This window comes from Phalangium opilio, unplaced genomic scaffold (assembly GCF_054372755.1).
Source record: "Phalangium opilio isolate 3A_F unplaced genomic scaffold, DU_Popi_V2 ptg000054l_1, whole genome shotgun sequence".
Lineage (NCBI taxonomy): Eukaryota > Metazoa > Arthropoda > Arachnida > Opiliones > Phalangiidae > Phalangium > Phalangium opilio.
This window is the reverse complement of record NW_028324173.1, coordinates 2511300-2532622: the sequence shown is the minus strand read 5'-3', so window position 1 is coordinate 2532622 and position 21323 is coordinate 2511300. Positions and strand designations below refer to the sequence as shown.

Sequence of the window (21323 nt, the reverse complement as noted above, 5' to 3'; positions counted from 1 at the left end):
TGTATTTTTTGCTTTAATTCAATCAAATATAACGATATTCATCCAAAAAACTGTTAAAATTCAATTTCCAATAAGAAATCGTTAGGTAGGTAATAAAGCTGAATTCGGTCCAAAATTTGTCCAGAAAAAAATTCATTAAAATGTGTACCGAAAAAATCGCATGTTTTTTTCTTCAAGATACAAAATCCGTGACAACGATTTCTTATTGGAAATTGAATTTTAACAGTTTTTTGGGTGAATATCGTTATATTTGCTTGAATTAAAGCAAAAAGTACAAAAAAATGGTTTCAGTGGTTATATTTGAAAATAGTGAAAAAATTCTCAAAATGTGCTTCTCTGGCCGAGAAACGTCGATTTTGAAAATGTTATTAAAAATAAAGGTAAATTTTTTATTTATTGATCAATCGATATGAAATTACCTTTAATGAGTATTTTATAGGTAAATAAGCTGAATTCGGTCAAAAATTTGTCCAGAAAAAAATGCATTCAAAAGTGTACCGAAAAAATTGCTTGTTTTTTTCTTCAAGATACAAAATCCGTGACAACGATTTCTTATTGGAAATTGAATTTCAACAGTTTTTTGGATGAATATCGTTATATTTGCTTGAATTAAAGCAAAAATTACAAAAAAATGGTTTCAGTGGTTATATTTGAAAATAGTGAAAAAATTCTCAAAATGTGCTTCTCTGGCCGAGAGACGTCGATTTTGAAAATGTTATTAAAAATCGAGGTTCATTTTTATTTATTGATCAATCGAGATGAAATCACTTTTAATGAGTATTTTATAGGTAATTAAGCTGAATTCGGTCAAAAATTTGTCCAGAAAAAAATTCCTTAAAAAGTGTACCGAAAAAATCGCATGTTTTTCTTCTTCAAGATACAAAATCCGTGACAACGATTTCTTATTGGAAATTGAATTTTAACAGTTTTTTGGATGAATATCGTTATATTTGATTGAATTAAAGCAAAAAATACAAAAATAATGGTTTCAATGGTTATATTTTAAAATAGTGAAAAAATTCTCAAAATGTTTTTCTCCGGCCGAGAAACGTCGATTTTGAAAATGTTATTAAAAATCGAGGTTCATTTTTATTTATTGATCAATCGAGATGAAATCACTTTTAATGAGTATTTTATAGGTAAATAAGCTGAATTCGGTCAAAAATTTGTCCAGAAAAAAATTCATTAAAATGTGTACCGAAAAAATCGCATGTTTTTTTCTTCAAGATACAAAATCCGTGACAACGATTTCTTATTGGAAATTGAATTTTAACAGTTTTTTGGGTGAATATCGTTATATTTGCTTGAATTAAAGCAAAAAGTACAAAAAAATGGTTTCAGTGGTTATATTTGAAAATAGTGAAAAAATTCTCAAAATGTGCTTCTCTGGCCGAGAAACGTCGATTTTGAAAATGTTATTAAAAATAAAGGTAAATTTTTTATTTATTGATCAATCGATATGAAATTACCTTTAATGAGTATTTTATAGGTAAATAAGCTGAATTCGGTCAAAAATTTGTCCAGAAAAAAATGCATTCAAAAGTGTACCGAAAAAATTGCTTGTTTTTTTCTTCAAGATACAAAATCCGTGACAACGATTTCTTATTGGAAATTGAATTTCAACAGTTTTTTGGATGAATATCGTTATATTTGCTTGAATTAAAGCAAAAATTACAAAAAAATGGTTTCAGTGGTTATATTTGAAAATAGTGAAAAAATTCTCAAAATGTGCTTCTCTGGCCGAGAGACGTCGATTTTGAAAATGTTATTAAAAATCGAGGTTCATTTTTATTTATTGATCAATCGAGATGAAATCACTTTTAATGAGTATTTTATAGGTAATTAAGCTGAATTCGGTGAAAAATTTGTCCAGAAAAAAATTCCTTAAAAAGTGTACCGAAAAAATCGCATGTTTTTCTTCTTCAAGATACAAAATCCGTGACAACGATTTCTTATTGGAAATTGAATTTTAACAGTTTTTTGGATGAATATCGTTATATTTGATTGAATTAAAGCAAAAAATACAAAAATAATGGTTTCAATGGTTATATTTTAAAATAGTGAAAAAATTCTCAAAATGTTTTTCTCCGGCCGAGAAACGTCGATTTTGAAAATGTTATTAAAAATCGAGGTTCATTTTTATTTATTGATCAATCGAGATGAAATCACTTTTAATGAGTATTTTATAGGTAAATAAGCTGAATTCGGTCAAAAATTTGTCCAGAAAAAAATGCATTCAAAAGTGTACCGAAAAAATCGCATGTTTTTTTTCTTCAAGATACAAAATCCGTGACAACGATTTCTTATTGGAAATTGAATTTTAACAGTTTTTTGGATGAATATCGTTATATTTGCTTGAATTAAAGCAAAAAGTACAAAAAAAATGGTTTCAGTGGTTATATTTGAAAATAGTGAAAAAATTCTCAAAATGTGCTTCACTGGCCGAGAAACGTCGATTTTGAAAATGTTATTAAAAATCAAGGTTCAATTTTATTTATTGATCAATCGAGATGAAATCACTTTTAATGAGTATTTTATAGGTAATAAAGCTGAATTCGGTCCAAAATTTGTCCAGAAAAAAATGCATTCAAAAGTGTACCGAAAAAATCGCTAGTTTTTTTCTTCAAGATACAAAATCCGTGACAACGATTTCTTATTGGAAATTGAATTTTAACAGTTTTTTGGATGAATATCGTTATATTTGATTGAATTAAAGCAAAAAATACAAAAATAATGGTTTCAATGGTTATATTTTAAAATAGTGAAAAAATTCTCAAAATGTTTTTCTTCGGCCGAGAAACGTCGATTTTGAAAATGTTATTAAAAATCGAGGTTCATTTTTATTTATTGATCAATCGAGATGAAATCACTTTTAATGAGTATTTTATAGATAATTTAGCTGAATTCGGTCAAAAATTTGTCCAGAAAAAAATTCCTTAAAAAGTGTACCGAAAAAATCGCATGTTTTTTTTCTTCAAGATACAAAATCCGTGACAACGATTTCTTATTGGAAATTGAATTTTAACAGTTTTTTGGATGAATATCGTTATATTTGCTTGAATTAAAGCAAAAAGTACAAAAAAAATGGTTTCAGTGGTTATATTTGAAAATAGTGAAAAAATTCTCAAAATATGCTTCACTGGCCGAGAAACGTCGATTTTGAAAATGTTATTAAAAATCAAGGTTCAATTTTATTTATTGATCAATCGAGATGAAATCACTTTTAATGAGTATTTTATAGGTAATAAAGCTGAATTCGGTCCAAAATTTGTCCAGAAAAAAATTCATTAAAAAGTGTACCGAAAAAATCGCATGTTTTTTTCTTCAAGATACAAAATCCGTGACAACGATTTCTTATTGGAAATTGAATTTTAACAGTTTTTTGGGTGAATATCGTTATATTTGCTTGAATTAAAGCAAAAACTACAAAAATAGTGGTTTCAGTGGTTATATTTTAAAATAGTGAAAAAATTCTCAAAATGTGCTTCTCTGGCCGAGAAACGTCGATTTTGAAAATGTTATTAAAAATAAAGGTACATTTTTATTTATTGATCAATCGATATGAAATCACCTTTAATGAGTATTTTATAGGTAAATAAGCTGAATTCGGTCAAAAATTTGTCCAGAAAAAAATTCATTAAAATGTGTACCGAAAAAATCGCATGTTGTTTTCTTCAAGATACAAAATCCGTGACAACGATTTCTTATTGGAAATTGAATTTTAACAGTTTTTTGGGTGAATATCGTTATATTTGCTTGAATTAAAGCAAAAAGTACAAAAAAATGGTTTCAGTGGTTATATTTGAAAATAGTGAAAAAATTCTCAAAATGTGCTTCTCTGGCCGAGAAACGTCGATTTTGAAAATGTTATTAAAAATAAAGGTAAATTTTTATTTATTGATCAATAGATATGAAATTACCTTTAATGAGTATTTTATAGGTAAATAAGCTGAATTCGGTCAAAAATTTGTCCAGAAAAAAATGCATTCAAAAGTGTACCGAAAAAATCGCTTGTTTTTTTCTTCAAGATACAAAATCCGTGACAACGATTTCTTATTGGAAATTGAATTTCAACAGTTTTTTGGATGAATATCGTTATATTTGCTTGAATTAAAGCAAAAATTACAAAAAAATGGTTTCAGTGGTTATATTTGAAAATAGTGAAAAAATTCTCAAAATGTGCTTCTCTGGCCGAGAGACGTCGATTTTGAAAATGTTATTAAAAATCGAGGTTCATTTTTATTTATTGATCAATCGAGATGAAATCACTTTTAATGAGTATTTTATAGATAATTTAGCTGAATTCGGTCAAAAATTTGTCCAGAAAAAAATTCCTTAAAAAGTGTACCGAAAAAATCGCATGTTTTTTTTCTTCAAGATACAAAATCCGTGACAACGATTTCTTATTGGAAATTGAATTTTAACAGTTTTTTGGATGAATATCGTTATATTTGCTTGAATTAAAGCAAAAAGTACAAAAAAAATGGTTTCAGTGGTTATATTTGAAAATAGTGAAAAAATTCTCAAAATATGCTTCACTGGCCGAGAAACGTCGATTTTGAAAATGTTATTAAAAATCAAGGTTCAATTTTATTTATTGATCAATCGAGATGAAATCACTTTTAATGAGTATTTTATAGGTAATAAAGATGAATTCGGTCCAAAATTTGTCCAGAAAAAAATTCATTAAAAAGTGTACCGAAAAAATCGCATGTTTTTTTCTTCAAGATACAAAATCCGTGACAACGATTTCTTATTGGAAATTGAATTTTAACAGTTTTTTGGGTGAATATCGTTATATTTGCTTGAATTAAAGCAAAAACTACAAAAATAGTGGTTTCAGTGGTTATATTTTAAAATAGTGAAAAAATTCTCAAAATGTGCTTCTCTGGCCGAGAAACGTCGATTTTGAAAATGTTATTAAAAATAAAGGTACATTTTTATTTATTGATCAATCGATATGAAATCACCTTTAATGAGTATTTTATAGGTAAATAAGCTGAATTCGGTCAAAAACTTGTCCAGAAAAAAATTCCTTAAAAAGTGTACCGAAAAAATCGCATGTTTTTCTTCTTCAAGATACAAAATCCGTGACAACGATTTCTTATTGGAAATTGAATTTTAACAGTTTTTTGGATGAATATCGTTATATTTGATTGAATTAAAGCAAAAAATACAAAAATAATGGTTTCAATGGTTATATTTTAAAATAGTGAAAAAATTCTCAAAATGTTTTTCTCCGGCCGAGAAACGTCGATTTTGAAAATGTTATTAAAAATAAAGGTAAATTTTTATTTATTGATCAATAGATATGAAATTACCTTTAATGAGTATTTTATAGGTAATTAAGCTGAATTCGGTCAAAAATTTGTCCAGAAAAAAATTCCTTAAAAAGTGTACCGAAAAAATCGCATGTTTTTCTTCTTCAAGATACAAAATCCGTGACAACGATTTCTTATTGGAAATTGAATTTTAACAGTTTTTTGGATGAATATCGTTATATTTGATTGAATTAAAGCAAAAAAATACAAAAATAATGGTTTTAATGGTTATATTTTAAAATAGTGAAAAAATTCTCAAAATGTTTTTCTCCGGCCGAGAAACGTCGATTTTGAAAATGTTATTAAAAATCGAGGTTCATTTTTATTTATTGATCAATCGAGATGAAATCACTTTTAATGAGTATTTTATAGATAATTTAGCTGAATTCGGTCAAAAATTTGTCCAGAAAAAAATTCCTTAAAAAGTGTACCGAAAAAATCGCATGTTTTTTTTCTTCAAGATACAAAATCCGTGACAACGATTTCTTATTGGAATTTGAATTTTAACAGTTTTTTGGATGAATATCGTTATATTTGCTTGAATTAAAGCAAAAACTACAAAAATAGTTGTTTCAGTGGTTATATTTTAAAATAGTGAAAAAATTCTCAAAATGTGCTTCTCTGGCCGAGAAACGTCGATTTTGAAAATGTTATTAAAAATAAAGGTACATTTTTATTTATTGATCAATCGATATGAAATCACCTTTAATGAGTATTTTATAGGTAATAAAGCTGAATTCGGTCAAAAATTTGTCCAGAAAAAAATTCATTAAAAAGTGTACCGAAAAAATCGCATGTTTTTTTTCTTCAAGATACAAAATCCGTGACAACGATTTCTTATTGGAAATTGAATTTTAACAGTCTTTTGGATGAATATCGTTATATTTGCTTGAATTAAAGCAAAAAGTGCAAAAATAATGGTTTCAGTGGTTATATTTTAAAATAGTGAAAAAATTCTCAAAATGTGCTTCACTGGCCGAGAAACGTCGATTTTGAAAATGTTATTAAAAATAAAGGTACATTTTTATTTATTGATCAATCGATATGAAATCACCTTTAAAGAGTATTTTATAGGTAAATAAGCTGAATTCGGTCAAAAATTTGTCCAGAAAAAAATGCATTCAAAAGTGTACCGAAAAAATCGCTTGTTTTTTTCTTCAAGATACAAAATCCGTGACAACGATTTCTTATTGGAAATTGAATTTTAACAGTTTTTTGGATGAATATCGTTATATTTGCTTGAATTAAAGCAAAAACTACAAAAATAGTGGTTTCAGTGGTTATATTTTAAAATAGTGAAAAAATTCTCAAAATGTGCTTCTCTGGCCGAGAAACGTCGATTTTGAAAATGTTATTAAAAATAAAGGTACATTTTTATTTATTGATCAATCGATATGAAATCACCTTTAATGAGTATTTTATAGGTAAATAAGCTGAATTCGGTCAAAAATTTGTCCAGAAAAAAATTCATTAAAAAGTGTACCGAAAAAATCGCATGTTTTTTTCTTCAAGATACAAAATCCGTGACAACGATTTCTTATTGGAAATTGAATTTTAACAGTTTTTTGGATGAATATCGTTATATTTGCTTGAATTAAAGCAAAAAATACAAAAAAAATGGTTTCAGTGGTTATATTTGAAAATAGTGAAAAAATTGTCAAAATGTGCTTCACTGGCCGAGAAACGTCGATTTTGAAAATGTTATTAAAAATCGAGGTTCAATTTTATTTATTGATCAATCGAGATGAAATCACTTTTAATGAGTATTTTATAGGTAATAAAGCTGAATTCGGTCCAAAATTTGTCCAGAAAAAAATGCATTCAAAAGTGTACCGAAAAAATCGCTAGTTTTTTTCTTCAAGATACAAAATCCGTGACAACGATTTCTTATTGGAAATTGAATTTTAACAGTTTTTTGGATGAATATCGTTATATTTGATTGAATTAAAGCAAAAAATACAAAATAAATGGTTTCAATGGTTATATTTTAAAATAGTGAAAAAATTCTCACTATGTTTTTCTCCGGCCGAGAAACGTCGATTTTGAAAATGTTATTAAAAATCGAGGTTCATTTTTATTTATTGATCAATCGAGATGAAATCACTTTTAATGAGTATTTTATAGATAATTAAGCTGAATTCGGTCAAAAATTTGTCCAGAAAAAAATTCCTTAAAAAGTGTACCGAAAAAATCGCATGTTTTTTTTCTTCTATATACAAAATCCGTAACAACGATTTCTTATTGGAAATTGATTTTAACAGTTTTTTGGATGAATATCGTTATATTTGCTTGAATTAAAGCAAAAACTACAAAAATAGTGGTTTCAGTGGTTATATTTTAAAATAGTGAAAAAATTCTCAAAATGTGCTTCTCTGGCCGAGAAACGTCGATTTTGAAAATGTTATTAAAAATAAAGGTACATTTTTATTTATTGATCAATCGATATGAAATCACCTTTAATGAGTATTTTATAGGTAAATAAGCTGAATTCGGTCAAAAATTTGTCCAGAAAAAAATTCATTAAAAAGTGTACCGAAAAAATCGCATGTTTTTTTTCTTCAAGATACAAAATCCGTGACAACGATTTCTTATTGGAAATTGAATTTTAACAGTTTTTTGGATGAATATCGTTATATTTGCTTGAATTAAAGCAAAAAGTACAAAAAAATGGTTTCAGTGGTTATATTTGAAAATAGTGAAAAAATTCTCAAAATGTGCTTCACTGGCCGAGAAACGTCGATTTTGAAAATGTTATTAAAAATCGAGGTTCAATTTTATTTATTGATCAATCGAGATGAAATCACTTTTAATGAGTATTTTATAGGTAAATAAGCTGAATTCGGTCAAAAATTTGTCCAGAAAAAAATGCATTCAAAAGTGTACCGAAAATATCGGTTGTTTTTTTTCTTCAAGATACAAAATCCGTGACAACGATTTCTTATTGGAAATTGAATTTTAACAGTTTTTTGGATGAATATCGTTATATTTGCTTGAATTAAAGCAAAAAGTACAAAAAAAATGGTTTCAGTGGTTATATTTGAAAATAGTGAAAAAATTCTCAAAATGTGCTTCACTGGCCGAGAAACGTCGATTTTGAAAATGTTATTAAAAATCGAGGTTCAATTTTATTTATTGATCAATCGAGATGAAATCACTTTTAATGAGTATTTTATAGGTAATAAAGCTGAATTCGGTCCAAAATTTGTCCAAGAAAAAATGCATTCAAAAGTGTACCGAAAAAATCGCTAGTTTTTTTCTTCAAGATACAAAATCCGTGACAACGATTTCTTATTGGAAATTGAATTTAAACAGTTTTTTGGATGAATATCGTTATATTTGCTTGAATTAAAGCAAAAACTACAAAAATAGTGGTTTCAGTGGTTATATTTTAAAATAGTGAAAAAATTCTCAAAATGTGCTTCTCTGGCCGAGAAACGTCGATTTTGAAAATGTTATTAAAAATCGAGGTTCATTTTTATTTATTGATCAATCGAGATGAAATCACTTTTAATGAGTATTTTATAGGTAAATAAGCCGAATTCGGTCAAAAATTTGTCCAGAAAAAAATTCCTTAAAAAGTGTACCGAAAAAATCGCATGTTTTTTTTCTTCAAGATACAAAATCCGTGACAACGATTTCTTATTGGAAATTGAATTTTAACAGTTTTTTGGATGAATATCGTTATATTTGCTTGAATTAAAGCAAAAAGTACAAAAAAATGGTTTCAGTGGTTATATTTGAAAATAGTGAAAAAATTCTCAAAATGTGCTTCACTGGCCGAGAAACGTCGATTTTGAAAATGTTATTAAAAATCGAGGTTCAATTTTATTTATTGATCAATCGAGATGAAATCACTTTTAATGAGTATTTTATAGGTAATAAAGCTGAATTCGGTCCAAAATTTGTCCAGAAAAAAATGCATTCAAAAGTGTACCGAAAAAATCGCTAGTTTTTTTCTTCAAGATACAAAATCCGTGACAACGATTTCTTATTGGAAATTGAATTTTAACAGTTTTTTGGATGAATATCGTTATATTTGCTTGAATTAAAGCAAAAAGTACAAAAAAATGGTTTCAGTGGTTATATTTGAAAATAGTGAAAACATTCTCAAAATGTGCTTCTCTGGCCGAGAAACGTCGATTTTGAAAATGTTATTAAAAATAAAGGTACATTTTTATTTATTGATCAAATGATATGAAATCACATTTAATGAGTATTTTATAGGTAAATAAGCTGAATTCGGTCAAAAATTTGTCCAGAAAAAATCACAACACTGTTCGCGATTGTAATTTATTCCACCTATTAAACAAGATAGAAAGAAGTTTTCACACGAGAGGATGCCTATGATTTATCAAAACCCAGTGACTAGTCTTGACCAGGGATCCGTGTAATTTTATTAGCTGGATTGAAGATCCAATCTCTTCAACTCGTAACAAAAATTTGAAATTATGTTATTGGCTCACTAAACTATGTTTTGATGACGTTGCTGACGGTGACGGCCAAAAATACATCGTTGCTTTTTACTTCCGTCACAATGACCAGCCTCTTCTTTCATACCCCCCCCAATCTCGAGGAAGGGTGTCGTGGACTTTGACGCACGCAAAAAGTACCCTGTTCTCTATTCCCGCTTCTAAAATTACATGAATCTCTGTATCTCTGTCTTTACTAGATAATTGAAGGTTTTCATGTGTACTGGAATGGTTGTATTTATAATCAGATCTTTATCTAACTATTTTTAGTGCTGGCTGGTTCCTGGCAAGTCCATTTGGAAGTAAATACAGTAATAGTTAATCATTGAATATAAAATGACCTTTTACGCGTAATGAGCCCTTGTTCAAAATTAAAGAGCACTAGCATGTGCGTGTGACTACTTGGTCCGGCTTTTAAGAAAACACTACTTAAGTGACTAACAATATGAGCAAATGTGAATGAGAGCAAAAGTATGAAAATGGCCAAAAGTCGCGAGTCGTCAGAGTTTCGCCGTAGTTGACCGTTTTATTGGCGTAGCTATACTGGGCCTGTTCACTCCCTTAAAATAGGTCTTGTGTTAATTCGCGGTTACTCGGTTACCGTCGTCTGCTATTGTGTATGCTAGAACTTCCTCGATTTGTGTTTGTAGGAAGGACAGAGTAGCTGGTAATCTTTTAAAAGGTATTTGAAGTATTTAAGTAAGGTTATCGAAGCAATAGAAGAGCACGTAAAACTAGATACGTTTAAAACAAATCTCGGTAATTTAGCTTTAGCGTGATCGAGTGGGCTATGGTTAAACCAAGGAGAATAAATGTCTGAACTACTTTCAGTCGAGAGTTTGCAAGTCCATCAGTCACTAGTAGACTAAATTGACTAAATAGTTATTGGCGAAACTTTGATGTCCACGTTTTTTAACACAGGCTCTATGGCCATTGTCATACTTTCCCTCTCATCCACATTTGATATGAGGATGTGTGAACCACTATTTTAAGCTAGAACAGCCGCATGAACGAAAGGGGTATAGAGGAAAAGGGGACTCCGAAGTAAGAAAGGACATTGTTTTATTCTCTGGAAGGTTAGTACACTTGGTTTCACTCCCAGAGCTCAAAAATTTTAAAAATGTCTGATAATTCATACCATAATAAAATTACGGAAATTTGGAAAATTACCACCGGTAATTTACCGACTCACATCTCTACTAGTACCAAGTCAATTGTTTGGGAAAATAAACTGAACTGTTTTCCTCGACATCCAACTTCCAACAAATATACAATTTGTCTGGATTTTTTTAAGTATATGCGTTATGAATACATTTGAAGAGCAGTGGCGTCGCTAGGCCTTTTTTGGGGGGGCTATAGCCCTCCCAAATTCCAAACTTAGCCCCCCCCCCCAAAATAATCCGTAAACCCTACCAAAAAATTGCTGTTAGCAACCTAATATTCTGTAGCAATATATAAAAAAATTATAATGATAGATTCGTTAACTTTCATCTCTGCATAGATGAATTTCAATATCAAGCAATACAATTTTGAAGAAAAGAACAGATGGAGACAAGTAAAATGTTTCATATTCTTTCGAAGGAAGTCCCACTAGTGTGGACTAAAAGCTAACCAAAACTAAAAATGAACTTAAGACGAGTGAAATTCCTTCATAATCGGTTCCGTAGTTTTTATCAATAAAAGGTTGTATATCTTTAAAATACGAATAATTTCACGTTGACACAAATTTACGGATAGTTTTAAAGGTCTACACATTTTCCAATGAACCCATTATGCAATTTTTTTTCTTAATTTCTTATAATAACTAGTTTGCCCAGATTTGCCCCCCCCCAAAATTTCAAACCCTAGCGACGCTACTGTTGAAGCGTATAAATTCTTAATAGATATTAATCCGAAACTACGACCGATGCCACAGATATCTGTTTTAAATGTCTACAATCTCGTTTTTATGTCAGATATGATTTGATCCGAATGTGTATCACAAAAAGGCATCTGATCTGAAGTGAAAATGGCTCTCAACTGTTTAACTGATAGCTGAAGTCAACCAAAGATATTTGATCTGTTCGGATCACAAATCAGATAACTGTGTTCGGTTTAAAGCACTAAAATTAACCTTCATCTTTTAAAACAATAACAAAAAGAAAATATGTTTGCTTTTTTCATATCTATTAAAATTTAAAAGAGGAAAAAAAAGTGAAAAAGCCAACGGCACGCAGTGATCCTAAGTGGTCTCCCTCCCAAGTAATGACTGCGCTCGACGCTGCTTAACTTCGGTTATGGGACGAGAATCGGTGTATTCAGCGTGATATGGCCGTTGCCGAGAGTGCTAGTTAATAATTTGAATTTAATTAACTTTCATCTTTATAAAACAATAACAAAAAGAAGATATGTTTGCTTTTTTCATATCTGGTGGAATTTGAAAGAGGAAACAAAAGTGAAAAAGCAAACGGCACGCAGTATTCCCAAGTACTGACTGCGCTCGACGCTGCTAACGTCGGCGATCGGACGAGAACCGGTGTTCTCAGCGTGATATGGCCGTTGCCGAGAGTGCTAGATAATAATTCGAATTTAAATTAAGTGAGACAAATTAACCTTCATCTTTTTAAAACAATAACAAAAAGAAAATATGTTTGCTTTTTTTCATATCTATTGGAATTTATAAGAAGAAAAAAAAGTGAAAAAGCTAACGGCACGCAGTGTTCCTAAGTGGTCGCCCTCCCAAGTACTGACTGCGCTCGACGCTGCTTAACTTCGGTGATCGGACGAGAGCCGGTGTATTCAGCGTGATATGGCCGTTGCCGAGAGTGCTAGTTAATAATTTGAATTTAATTAACTTTCATCTTTATAAAACAATAACAAAAAGATATGTTTGCTTTTTTACAATATACAATTTGTCTGGATTTTTTTAAGTATATGCGTTATGAATACATTTGAAGAGCAGTGGCGTCGCTAGGCCTTTTTTGGGGGGGCTATAGCCCTCCCAAATTCCAAACTTAGCCCCCCCCCAAAATAATCCGTAAACCCTACCAAAAAATTGCTGTTAGCAACCTAATATTCTGTAGCAATATATAAAAAAATTATAATGATAGATTCGTTAACTTTCATCTCTGCATAGATGAATTTCAATATCAAGCAATACAATTTTGAAGAAAAGAACAGATGGAGACAAGTAAAATGTTTCATATTCTTTCGAAGGAAGTCCCACTAGTGTGGACTAAAAGCTAACCAAAACTAAAAATGAACTTAAGACGAGTGAAATTCCTTCATAATCGGTTCCGTAGTTTTTATCAATAAAAGGTTGTATATCTTTAAAATACGAATAATTTCACGTTGACACAAATTTACGGATAGTTTTAAAGGTCTACACATTTTCCAATGAACCCATTATGCAATTTTTTTTCTTAATTTCTTATAATAACTAGTTTGCCCAGATTTGCCCCCCCCCCCAAAATTTCAAACCCTAGCGACGCTACTGTTGAAGCGTATAAATTCTTAATAGATATTAATCCGAAACTACGACCGATGCCACAGATATCTGTTTTAAATGTCTACAATCTCGTTTTTATGTCAGATATGATTTGATCCGAATGTGTATCACAAAAAGGCATCTGATCTGAAGTGAAAATGGCTCTCAACTGTTTAACTGATAGCTGAAGTCAACCAAAGATATTTGATCTGTTCGGATCACAAATCAGATAACTGTGTTCGGTTTAAAGCACTAAAATTAACCTTCATCTTTTAAAACAATAACAAAAAGAAAATATGTTTGCTTTTTTCATATCTATTAAAATTTAAAAGAGGAAAAAAAAGTGAAAAAGCCAACGGCACGCAGTGATCCTAAGTGGTCTCCCTCCCAAGTAATGACTGCGCTCGACGCTGCTTAACTTCGGTTATGGGACGAGAATCGGTGTATTCAGCGTGATATGGCCGTTGCCGAGAGTGCTAGTTAATAATTTGAATTTAATTAACTTTCATCTTTATAAAACAATAACAAAAAGAAGATATGTTTGCTTTTTTCATATCTGGTGGAATTTGAAAGAGGAAACAAAAGTGAAAAAGCAAACGGCACGCAGTATTCCCAAGTACTGACTGCGCTCGACGCTGCTAACGTCGGCGATCGGACGAGAACCGGTGTTCTCAGCGTGATATGGCCGTTGCCGAGAGTGCTAGATAATAATTCGAATTTAAATTAAGTGAGACAAATTAACCTTCATCTTTTTAAAACAATAACAAAAAGAAAATATGTTTGCTTTTTTTCATATCTATTGGAATTTAAAAGAAGAAAAAAAAGTGAAAAAGCTAACGGCACGCAGTGTTCCTAAGTGGTCGCCCTCCCAAGTACTGACTGCGCTCGACGCTGCTTAACTTCGGTGATCGGACGAGAGCCGGTGTATTCAGCGTGATATGGCCGTTGCCGAGAGTGCTAGTTAATAATTTGAATTTAATTAACTTTCATCTTTATAAAACAATAACAAAAAGATATGTTTGCTTTTTTCATATCTGGTGGAATTTGAAAGAGGAAACAAAAGTTAAAAAACAAACGGCACGCAGTATTCCCAAATACTGTATGCGCTCGACGCTGCTTAACTTCGGTGATCGGACGTAAACCGGTGTTTTCAGCGTGATATGGCCGTTGCCGAGAGTGCTAGTTAATAATTCGAATTTAAATTAAGTGAGACAAATTAACCTTCATCATTTTAAAACAATAACAAAAAGAAAACATGTTTGCTTTTTTCATATCTATTAAAATTTAAAAGAGGAAAAAAAAGTGAAAAAGTCAACGGCACGCAGTGTTCCTAAGTGGTCTCCCTCCCTAGTAGTGACTGCGCTCGACGCTGCTTAACTTCGGTTATGGGACGAGAATCGGTGTATTCAGCGTGATATGGCCGTTGCCGAGAGTGCTAGTTAATAATTTGAATTTAATTAACTTTCATCTTTATAAAACAATAACAAAAAGAAGATATGTTTGCTTTTTTCATATCTGGTGGAATTTGAAAGAGGAAACAAAAGTGAAAAAGCAAACGGCACGCAGTATTCCCAAGTACTGACTGCGCTCGACGCTGCTAACGTCGGCGATCGGACGAGAACCGGTGTTCTCAGCGTGATATGGCCGTTGCCGAGAGTGCTAGATAATAATTCGAATTTAAATTAAGTGAGACAAATTAACCTTCATCTTTTTAAAACAATAACAAAAAGAAAATATGTTTGCTTTTTTCATATCTATTAAAATTTAAAAGAGGAAAAAAAAGTGAAAAAGCCAACGGCACGCAGTGATCCTAAGTGGTCTCCCTCCCAAGTAATGACTGCGCTCGACGCTGCTTAACTTCGGTTACGGGACGAGAATCGGTGTATTCAGCGTGATATGGCCGTTGCCGAGAGTGCTAGTTAATAATTTGAATTTAATTAACTTTCATCTTTATAAAACAATAACAAAAAGAAGATATGTTTGCTTTTTTCATATCTGGTGGAATTTGAAAGAGGAAACAAAAGTGAAAAAGCAAACGGCACGCAGTATTCCCAAGTACTGACTGCGCTCGACGCTGCTAACGTCGGCGATCGGACGAGAACCGGTGTTCTCAGCGTGATATGGCCGTTGCCGAGAGTGCTAGATAATAATTCGAATTTAAATTAAGTGAGACAAATTAACCTTCATCTTTTTAAAACAATAACAAAAAGAAAATATGTTTGCTTTTTTCATATCTATTGGAATTTAAAAGAGGGAAAAAAAGTGAAAAAGCTAACGGCACGCAGTGTTTTTAAGTGGTCGCCCTCCCAAGTACTGAATGCGCTCGACGCTGCTTAACTTCGGTTATCGGACGAGAGCCGGTGTATTCAGCGTGATATGGCCGTTACCGAGAGTGCTAGTTAATAATTTGAATTTAATTAACTTTCATCTTTATAAAACAATAACAAAAAGATATGTTTGCTTTTTTCATATCTGGTGGAATTTGAAAGAGGAAACAAAAGTTAAAAAACAAACGGCACGCAGTATTTCCAAATACTGTATGCGCTCGACACTGCTTAACTTCGGTGATCGGACGTAAACCGGTGTTTTCAGCGTGATATGGCCGTTGCCGAGAGTGCTAGTTAATAATTCGAATTTAAATTAAGTGAGACAAATTAACCTTCATCATTTTAAAACAATAACAAAAAGAAAACATGTTTGCTTTTTTCATATCTATTAAAATTTAAAAGAGGAAAAAAAAGTGGAAAAGTCAACGGCACGCAGTGTTCCTAAGTGGTCTCCCTCCCAAGTAGTGACTGCGCTCGACGCTGCTTAACTTCGGTTATCGGACGAGAACCGGTGTATTCAGCGTGATATGGCCGTTGCCGAGAGTGCTAGTTAATAATTTGAATTTAATTAACCTTCATCATTATAAAACAATAACAAAAAGATATGTTTGCTTTTTTCATATCTGCTGGAATTTAAAGGAGGAAACAAAAGTGAAAAAGCCAACGGCACGCAGTATTCCCAAGTACTGTATGCGCTCGACGCTGCTTAACTTCGGTGATCGGACGTGAACCGGTGTTTTCAGCGTGATATGGCCGTTACCGAGAGTGCTAGTTAATAATTCGAATTTAAATTAAGTGAGACAAATTAACCTTCATCTTTTTAAAACAATAACAAAAAGAAAATATGTTTGCTTTTTTCATATCTATTGGAATTTTAAAGAGGAAAAGAAAGTGAAAAAGCTAACGGCACGCAGTGTTCCTAAGTGGTCACCCTCCCAAGTACTGACTGCGCTCGACGCTGATTAACTTCGGTTATCGGACGAGAATCGGTGTTTTCAGTGTGATATGGCCGTTGCCGAGAGTGCAAGTTAATAATTCGAATTTAAATTAAGTGAGACAAATTAACCTTCATCATTTAAAACATTAACAAAAAGAAAACATGTTTCCTTTTTTCATATCTATTAAAATTTAAAAGAGGAAAAAAAAGTGAAAAAGGCAACGGCACGCAGTGTTCCTAAGTGGTCTCCCTCCCAAGTAGTGACTGCGCTCGACGCTGCTAACTTCGGTTATCGGACGAGAACCGGTGTATTCAGCGTGATATGGCCGTTGCCGAGAGTGCTAGTTAATAATTTGAATTTACTTAACTTTCATCTTTATAAAACAATAACAAAAAGAAGATATGTTTGCTTTTTTCATATCTGGTGGAATTTGAAAGAGGAAACAAAAGTGAAAAAGCCAACGGCACGCAGTATTCCCAAGTACTGTATGCGCTCGACGCTGCTTAACTTCGATGATCGGACGTTAACCGGTGTTTTCAGCGTGATATGGCCGTTGCCGAGAGTGCTAGTTAATAATTTGAATTTACTTAACTTTCATCTTTATAAAACAATAACAAAAAGATATGTTTGCTTTTTTCATATCTGCTGGAATTTAAAGGAGGAAACAAAAGTGAAAAAGCCAACGGCACGCAGTATTCCCAAGTACTGTATGCGCTCGACGCTGCTTAACTTCGGTGATCGGACGTGAACCGGTGTTTTCAGCGTGATATGGCCGTTACCGAGAGTGCTAGTTAATAATTCGAATTTAAATTAAGTGAGACAAATTAACCTTCATCTTTTTAAAACAATAACAAAAAGAAAATATGTTTGTTTTTTCATATCTATTGGAATTTTAAAGAGGAAAAAAAAGTGAAAAAGCTAACGGCACGCAGTGTTCCTAAGTGGTCGCCCTCCCAAGTACTGACTGCGCTCGACGCTGCTTAACTTCGGTTATCGGACGAGAACCGGTGTATTCAGCGTGATATTGCCGTTGCCGAGAGTGCTAGTTAATAATTTGAATTTAATTAACCTTCATCTTTATAAAACAATAACAAAAAGAAGATATGTTTGCTTTTTTCATATCTGGTGGAATTTAAAGGAGGAAACAAAAGTGAAAAAGCCAACGGCACGCAGTATTCCCAAGTACTGTATGCGCTCGACGCTGCTTAACTTCGGTGATCGGACGTAAACCGGTGTTTTCAGCGTTATATGGCCGTTGGCGAGAGTGCTAGTTAATAATTCGAATTTAAATTAAGTGAGACAAATTAACCTTCATCATTTTAAAACAATAACAAAAAGAAAACCTGTTTGCTTTTTACATATCTATTAAAATTTCAAAGAGGAAAAAAAAAGTGAAAAAGCCAACGGCACGCAGTGTTCCTAAGTGGTCTCCCTCCCAAGTAATGACTGCGCTCGACGCTGATTAACTTCGGTTATCGGACGAGAATCGGTGTTTTCAGTGTGATATGGCCGTTGCCGAGAGTGCTAGTTAATAATTCGAACTTAAATTAAGTGAGACAAATTAACCTTCATCATTTTAAAACATTAACAAAAAGAAAACATGTTTCCTTTTTTCATATCTATTAAAATTTAAAAGAGGAAAAAACAGTGAAAAAGTCAACGGCACGCAGTGTTCCTAATTGGTCTCCCTCCCAAGTAGTGACTGCGCTCGACGCTGCTTAACTTCGGTGATCGGACGTAAACCGGTGTTTTCAGCGTTATATGGCCGTTGGCGAGAGTGCTAGTTAATAATTCCAATTTAAATTAAGTGAGACAAATTAACCTTCATCATTTTAAAACAATAACAAAAAGAAAACCTGTTTGCTTTTTACATATCTATTAAAATTTCAAAGAGGAAAAAAAAAGTGAAAAAGCCAACGGCACGCAGTGTTCCTAAGTGGTCTCCCTCCCAAGTAATGACTGCGCTCGACGCTGATTAACTTCGGTTATCGGACGAGAATCGGTGTTTTCAGTGTGATATGGCCGTTGCCGAGAGTGCTAGTTAATAATTCGAATTTAAATTAAGTGAGACAAATTAACCTTCATCATTTTAAAACATTAACAAAAAGAAAACATGTTTCCTTTTTTCATATCTATTAAAATTTAAAAGAGGAAAAAAAAGTGAAAAAGTCAACGGCACGCAGTGTTCCTAAGTGGTCTCCCTCCCAAGTAGTGACTGCGCTCGACGCTGCTAACTTCGTTTATCGGACGAGAACCGGTGTATTCAGCGTGATATGGCCGTTGCCGAGAGTGCTAGTTAATAATTTGAATTTACTTAACTTTCATCTTTATAAAACAATAACAAAAAGAAGATATGTTTGCTTTTTTCATATCTGGTGGAATTTGAAAGAGGAAACAAAAAGTGAAAAAGCCAACGGCACGCAGTGTGCCTAAGTGGTCTCCCTCCCAAGTAATGACTGCGCTCGACGCTGATTAACTTCGGTTATCGGACGAGAATCGGTGTTTTCAGTGTGATATGGCCGTTGCCGAGAGTGCTAGTTAATAATTCGAATTTAAATTAAGTGAGACAAATTAACCTTCATCATTTTAAAACATTAACAAAAAGAAAACATGTTTCCTTTTTTCATATCTATTAAAATTTAAAAGAGGAAAAAAAAGTGAAAAAGTCAACGGCACGCAGTGTTCCTAAGTGGTCTCCCTCCCAAGTAGTGACTGCGCTCGACGCTGCTAACTTCGGTTATCGGACGAGAACCGGTGTATTCAGCGTGATATGGCCGTTGCCGAGAGTGCTAGTTAATAATTTGAATTTACTTAACTTTCATCTTTATAAAACAATAACAAAAAGAAAACCTGTTTGCTTTTTACATATCTATTAAAATTTCAAAGAGGAAAAAAAAAGTGAAAAAGCCAACGGCACGCAGTGTTCCTAAGTGGTCTCCCTCCCAAGTAATGACTGCGCTCGACGCTGATTAACTTCGGTTATCGGAAGAGAATCGGTGTTTTCAGTGTGATATGGCCGTTGCCGAGAGTGCTAGTTAATAATTCGAATTTAAATTAAGTGAGACAAATTAACCTTCATCATTTTAAAACATTAACAAAAAGAAAACATGTTTCCTTTTTTCATATCTATTAAAATTTAAAAGAGGAAAAAAAAGTGAAAAAGTCAACGGCACGCAGTGTTCCTAAGTGGTCTCCCTCCCAAGTAGTGACTGCGCTCGACGCTGCTAACTTCGTTTATCGGACGAGAACCGGTGTATTCAGCGTGATATGGCCGTTGCCGAGAGTGCTAGTTAATAATTTGAATTTACTTAACTTTCATCTTTATAAAACAATAACAAAAAGAAGATATGTTTGCTTTTTTCATATCTGGTGGAATTTGAAAGAGGAAACAAAAAGTGAAAAAGCCAACGGCACGCAGTGTGCCTAAGTGGTCTCCCTCCCAAGTAATGGCTGCGCTCGACGCTGATTAACTTCGGTTATCGGACGAGAATCGGTGTTTTCAGTGTGATATGGCCGTTGCCGAGAGTGCTAGTTAATAATTCGAATTTAAATTAAGTGAGACAAATTAACCTTCATCATTTTAAAACATTAACAAAAAGAAAACATGTTTCCTTTTTTCATATCTATTAAAATTTAAAAGAGGAAAAAAAAGTGAAAAAGTCAACGGCACGCAGTGTTCCTAAGTGGTCTCCCTCCCAAGTAGTGACTGCGCTCGACGCTGCTAACTTCGGTTATCGGACGAGAACCGGTGTATTCAGCGTGATATGGCCGTTGCCGAGAGTGCTAGTTAATAATTTGAATTTACTTAACTTTCATCTTTATAAAACAATAACAAAAAGAAAACCTGTTTGCTTTTTACATATCTATTAAAATTTCAAAGAGGAAAAAAAAAGTGAAAAAGCCAACGGCACGCAGTGTTCCTAAGTGGTCTCCCTCCCAAGTAATGACTGCGCTCGACGCTGATTAACTTCGGTTATCGGACGAGAATCGGTGTTTTCAGTGTGATATGGCCGTTGCCGAGAGTGCTAGTTAATAATTCGAATTTAAATTAAGTGAGACAAATTAACCTTCATCATTTTAAAACATTAACAAAAAGAAAACATGTTTCCTTTTTTCATATCTATTAAAATTTAAAAGAGGAAAAAAAAGTGAAAAAGTCAACGGCACGCAGTGTTCCTAAGTGGTCTCCCTCCCAAGTAGTGACTGCGCTCGACGCTGCTTAACTTCGGTGATCGGACGTAAACCGGTGTTTTCAGCGTTATATGGCCGTTGGCGAGAGTGCTAGTTAATAATTCGAATTTAAATTAAGTGAGACAAATTAACCTTCATCATTTTAAAACAATAACAAAAAGAAAACCTGTTTGCTTTTTACATATCTATTAAAATTTCAAAGAGGAAAAAAAAAGTGAAAAAGCCAACGGCACGCAGTGTTCCAAGTGGTCTCCCTCCCAAGTAATGACTGCGCTCGACGCTGATTAACTTCGGTTATCGGACGAGAATCGGTGTTTTCAGTGTGATATGGCCGTTGCCGAGAGTGCTAGTAAATAATTCGAATTTAAATTAAGTGAGACAAATTAACCTTCATCATTTTAAAACATTAACAAAAAGAAAACATGTTTCCTTTTTTCATATCTATTAAAATTTAAAAGAGGAAAAAAAAGTGAAAAAGTCAACGGCACGCAGTGTTCCTAAGTGGTCTCCCTCCCAAGTAGTGACTGCGCTCGACGCTGCTAACTTCGGTTATCGGACGAGAACCGGTGTATTCAGCGTGATATGGCCGTTGCCGAGAGTGCTAGTTAATA

General features: G+C 32.6%; 28 pseudogenes; all 28 read right to left on the bottom strand.

Moving 5' to 3' along the window:
- Positions 1-11990: 11990 nt before the first annotated feature.
- LOC149670364 (5S ribosomal RNA) lies at positions 11991-12109 on the bottom strand (annotated as a pseudogene).
- Positions 12110-12471: 362 nt separating this feature from the next.
- Positions 12472-12590, bottom strand: LOC149670363 (5S ribosomal RNA; annotated as a pseudogene).
- Positions 12591-13606: 1016 nt separating this feature from the next.
- Positions 13607-13725, bottom strand: LOC149670362 (5S ribosomal RNA; annotated as a pseudogene).
- Positions 13726-14087: 362 nt separating this feature from the next.
- On the bottom strand, positions 14088-14206 carry LOC149670361 (5S ribosomal RNA; annotated as a pseudogene).
- Positions 14207-14565: 359 nt separating this feature from the next.
- On the bottom strand, positions 14566-14684 carry LOC149670360 (5S ribosomal RNA; annotated as a pseudogene).
- Positions 14685-15045: 361 nt separating this feature from the next.
- LOC149670359 (5S ribosomal RNA) lies at positions 15046-15164 on the bottom strand (annotated as a pseudogene).
- A 361-nt stretch (positions 15165-15525) lies between these two features.
- LOC149670358 (5S ribosomal RNA) lies at positions 15526-15644 on the bottom strand (annotated as a pseudogene).
- Positions 15645-16003: 359 nt separating this feature from the next.
- LOC149670357 (5S ribosomal RNA) lies at positions 16004-16122 on the bottom strand (annotated as a pseudogene).
- Positions 16123-16241: 119 nt separating this feature from the next.
- Positions 16242-16344, bottom strand: LOC149670356 (5S ribosomal RNA; annotated as a pseudogene).
- A 137-nt stretch (positions 16345-16481) lies between these two features.
- On the bottom strand, positions 16482-16600 carry LOC149670355 (5S ribosomal RNA; annotated as a pseudogene).
- A 136-nt stretch (positions 16601-16736) lies between these two features.
- LOC149670354 (5S ribosomal RNA) lies at positions 16737-16854 on the bottom strand (annotated as a pseudogene).
- Positions 16855-17198: 344 nt separating this feature from the next.
- Positions 17199-17301, bottom strand: LOC149670353 (5S ribosomal RNA; annotated as a pseudogene).
- Positions 17302-17437: 136 nt separating this feature from the next.
- LOC149670352 (5S ribosomal RNA) lies at positions 17438-17556 on the bottom strand (annotated as a pseudogene).
- Positions 17557-17678: 122 nt separating this feature from the next.
- LOC149670351 (5S ribosomal RNA) lies at positions 17679-17781 on the bottom strand (annotated as a pseudogene).
- A 138-nt stretch (positions 17782-17919) lies between these two features.
- LOC149670350 (5S ribosomal RNA) lies at positions 17920-18038 on the bottom strand (annotated as a pseudogene).
- A 137-nt stretch (positions 18039-18175) lies between these two features.
- Positions 18176-18294, bottom strand: LOC149670349 (5S ribosomal RNA; annotated as a pseudogene).
- Positions 18295-18432: 138 nt separating this feature from the next.
- Positions 18433-18551, bottom strand: LOC149670348 (5S ribosomal RNA; annotated as a pseudogene).
- Positions 18552-18688: 137 nt separating this feature from the next.
- On the bottom strand, positions 18689-18806 carry LOC149670347 (5S ribosomal RNA; annotated as a pseudogene).
- Positions 18807-18929: 123 nt separating this feature from the next.
- Positions 18930-19048, bottom strand: LOC149670346 (5S ribosomal RNA; annotated as a pseudogene).
- Positions 19049-19185: 137 nt separating this feature from the next.
- LOC149670345 (5S ribosomal RNA) lies at positions 19186-19303 on the bottom strand (annotated as a pseudogene).
- A 123-nt stretch (positions 19304-19426) lies between these two features.
- Positions 19427-19545, bottom strand: LOC149670344 (5S ribosomal RNA; annotated as a pseudogene).
- A 137-nt stretch (positions 19546-19682) lies between these two features.
- Positions 19683-19800, bottom strand: LOC149670343 (5S ribosomal RNA; annotated as a pseudogene).
- Positions 19801-19923: 123 nt separating this feature from the next.
- On the bottom strand, positions 19924-20042 carry LOC149670342 (5S ribosomal RNA; annotated as a pseudogene).
- Positions 20043-20179: 137 nt separating this feature from the next.
- On the bottom strand, positions 20180-20297 carry LOC149670341 (5S ribosomal RNA; annotated as a pseudogene).
- Positions 20298-20420: 123 nt separating this feature from the next.
- Positions 20421-20539, bottom strand: LOC149670340 (5S ribosomal RNA; annotated as a pseudogene).
- Positions 20540-20676: 137 nt separating this feature from the next.
- On the bottom strand, positions 20677-20795 carry LOC149670339 (5S ribosomal RNA; annotated as a pseudogene).
- A 138-nt stretch (positions 20796-20933) lies between these two features.
- Positions 20934-21051, bottom strand: LOC149670338 (5S ribosomal RNA; annotated as a pseudogene).
- A 137-nt stretch (positions 21052-21188) lies between these two features.
- On the bottom strand, positions 21189-21306 carry LOC149670337 (5S ribosomal RNA; annotated as a pseudogene).
- Positions 21307-21323: the final 17 nt, after the last annotated feature.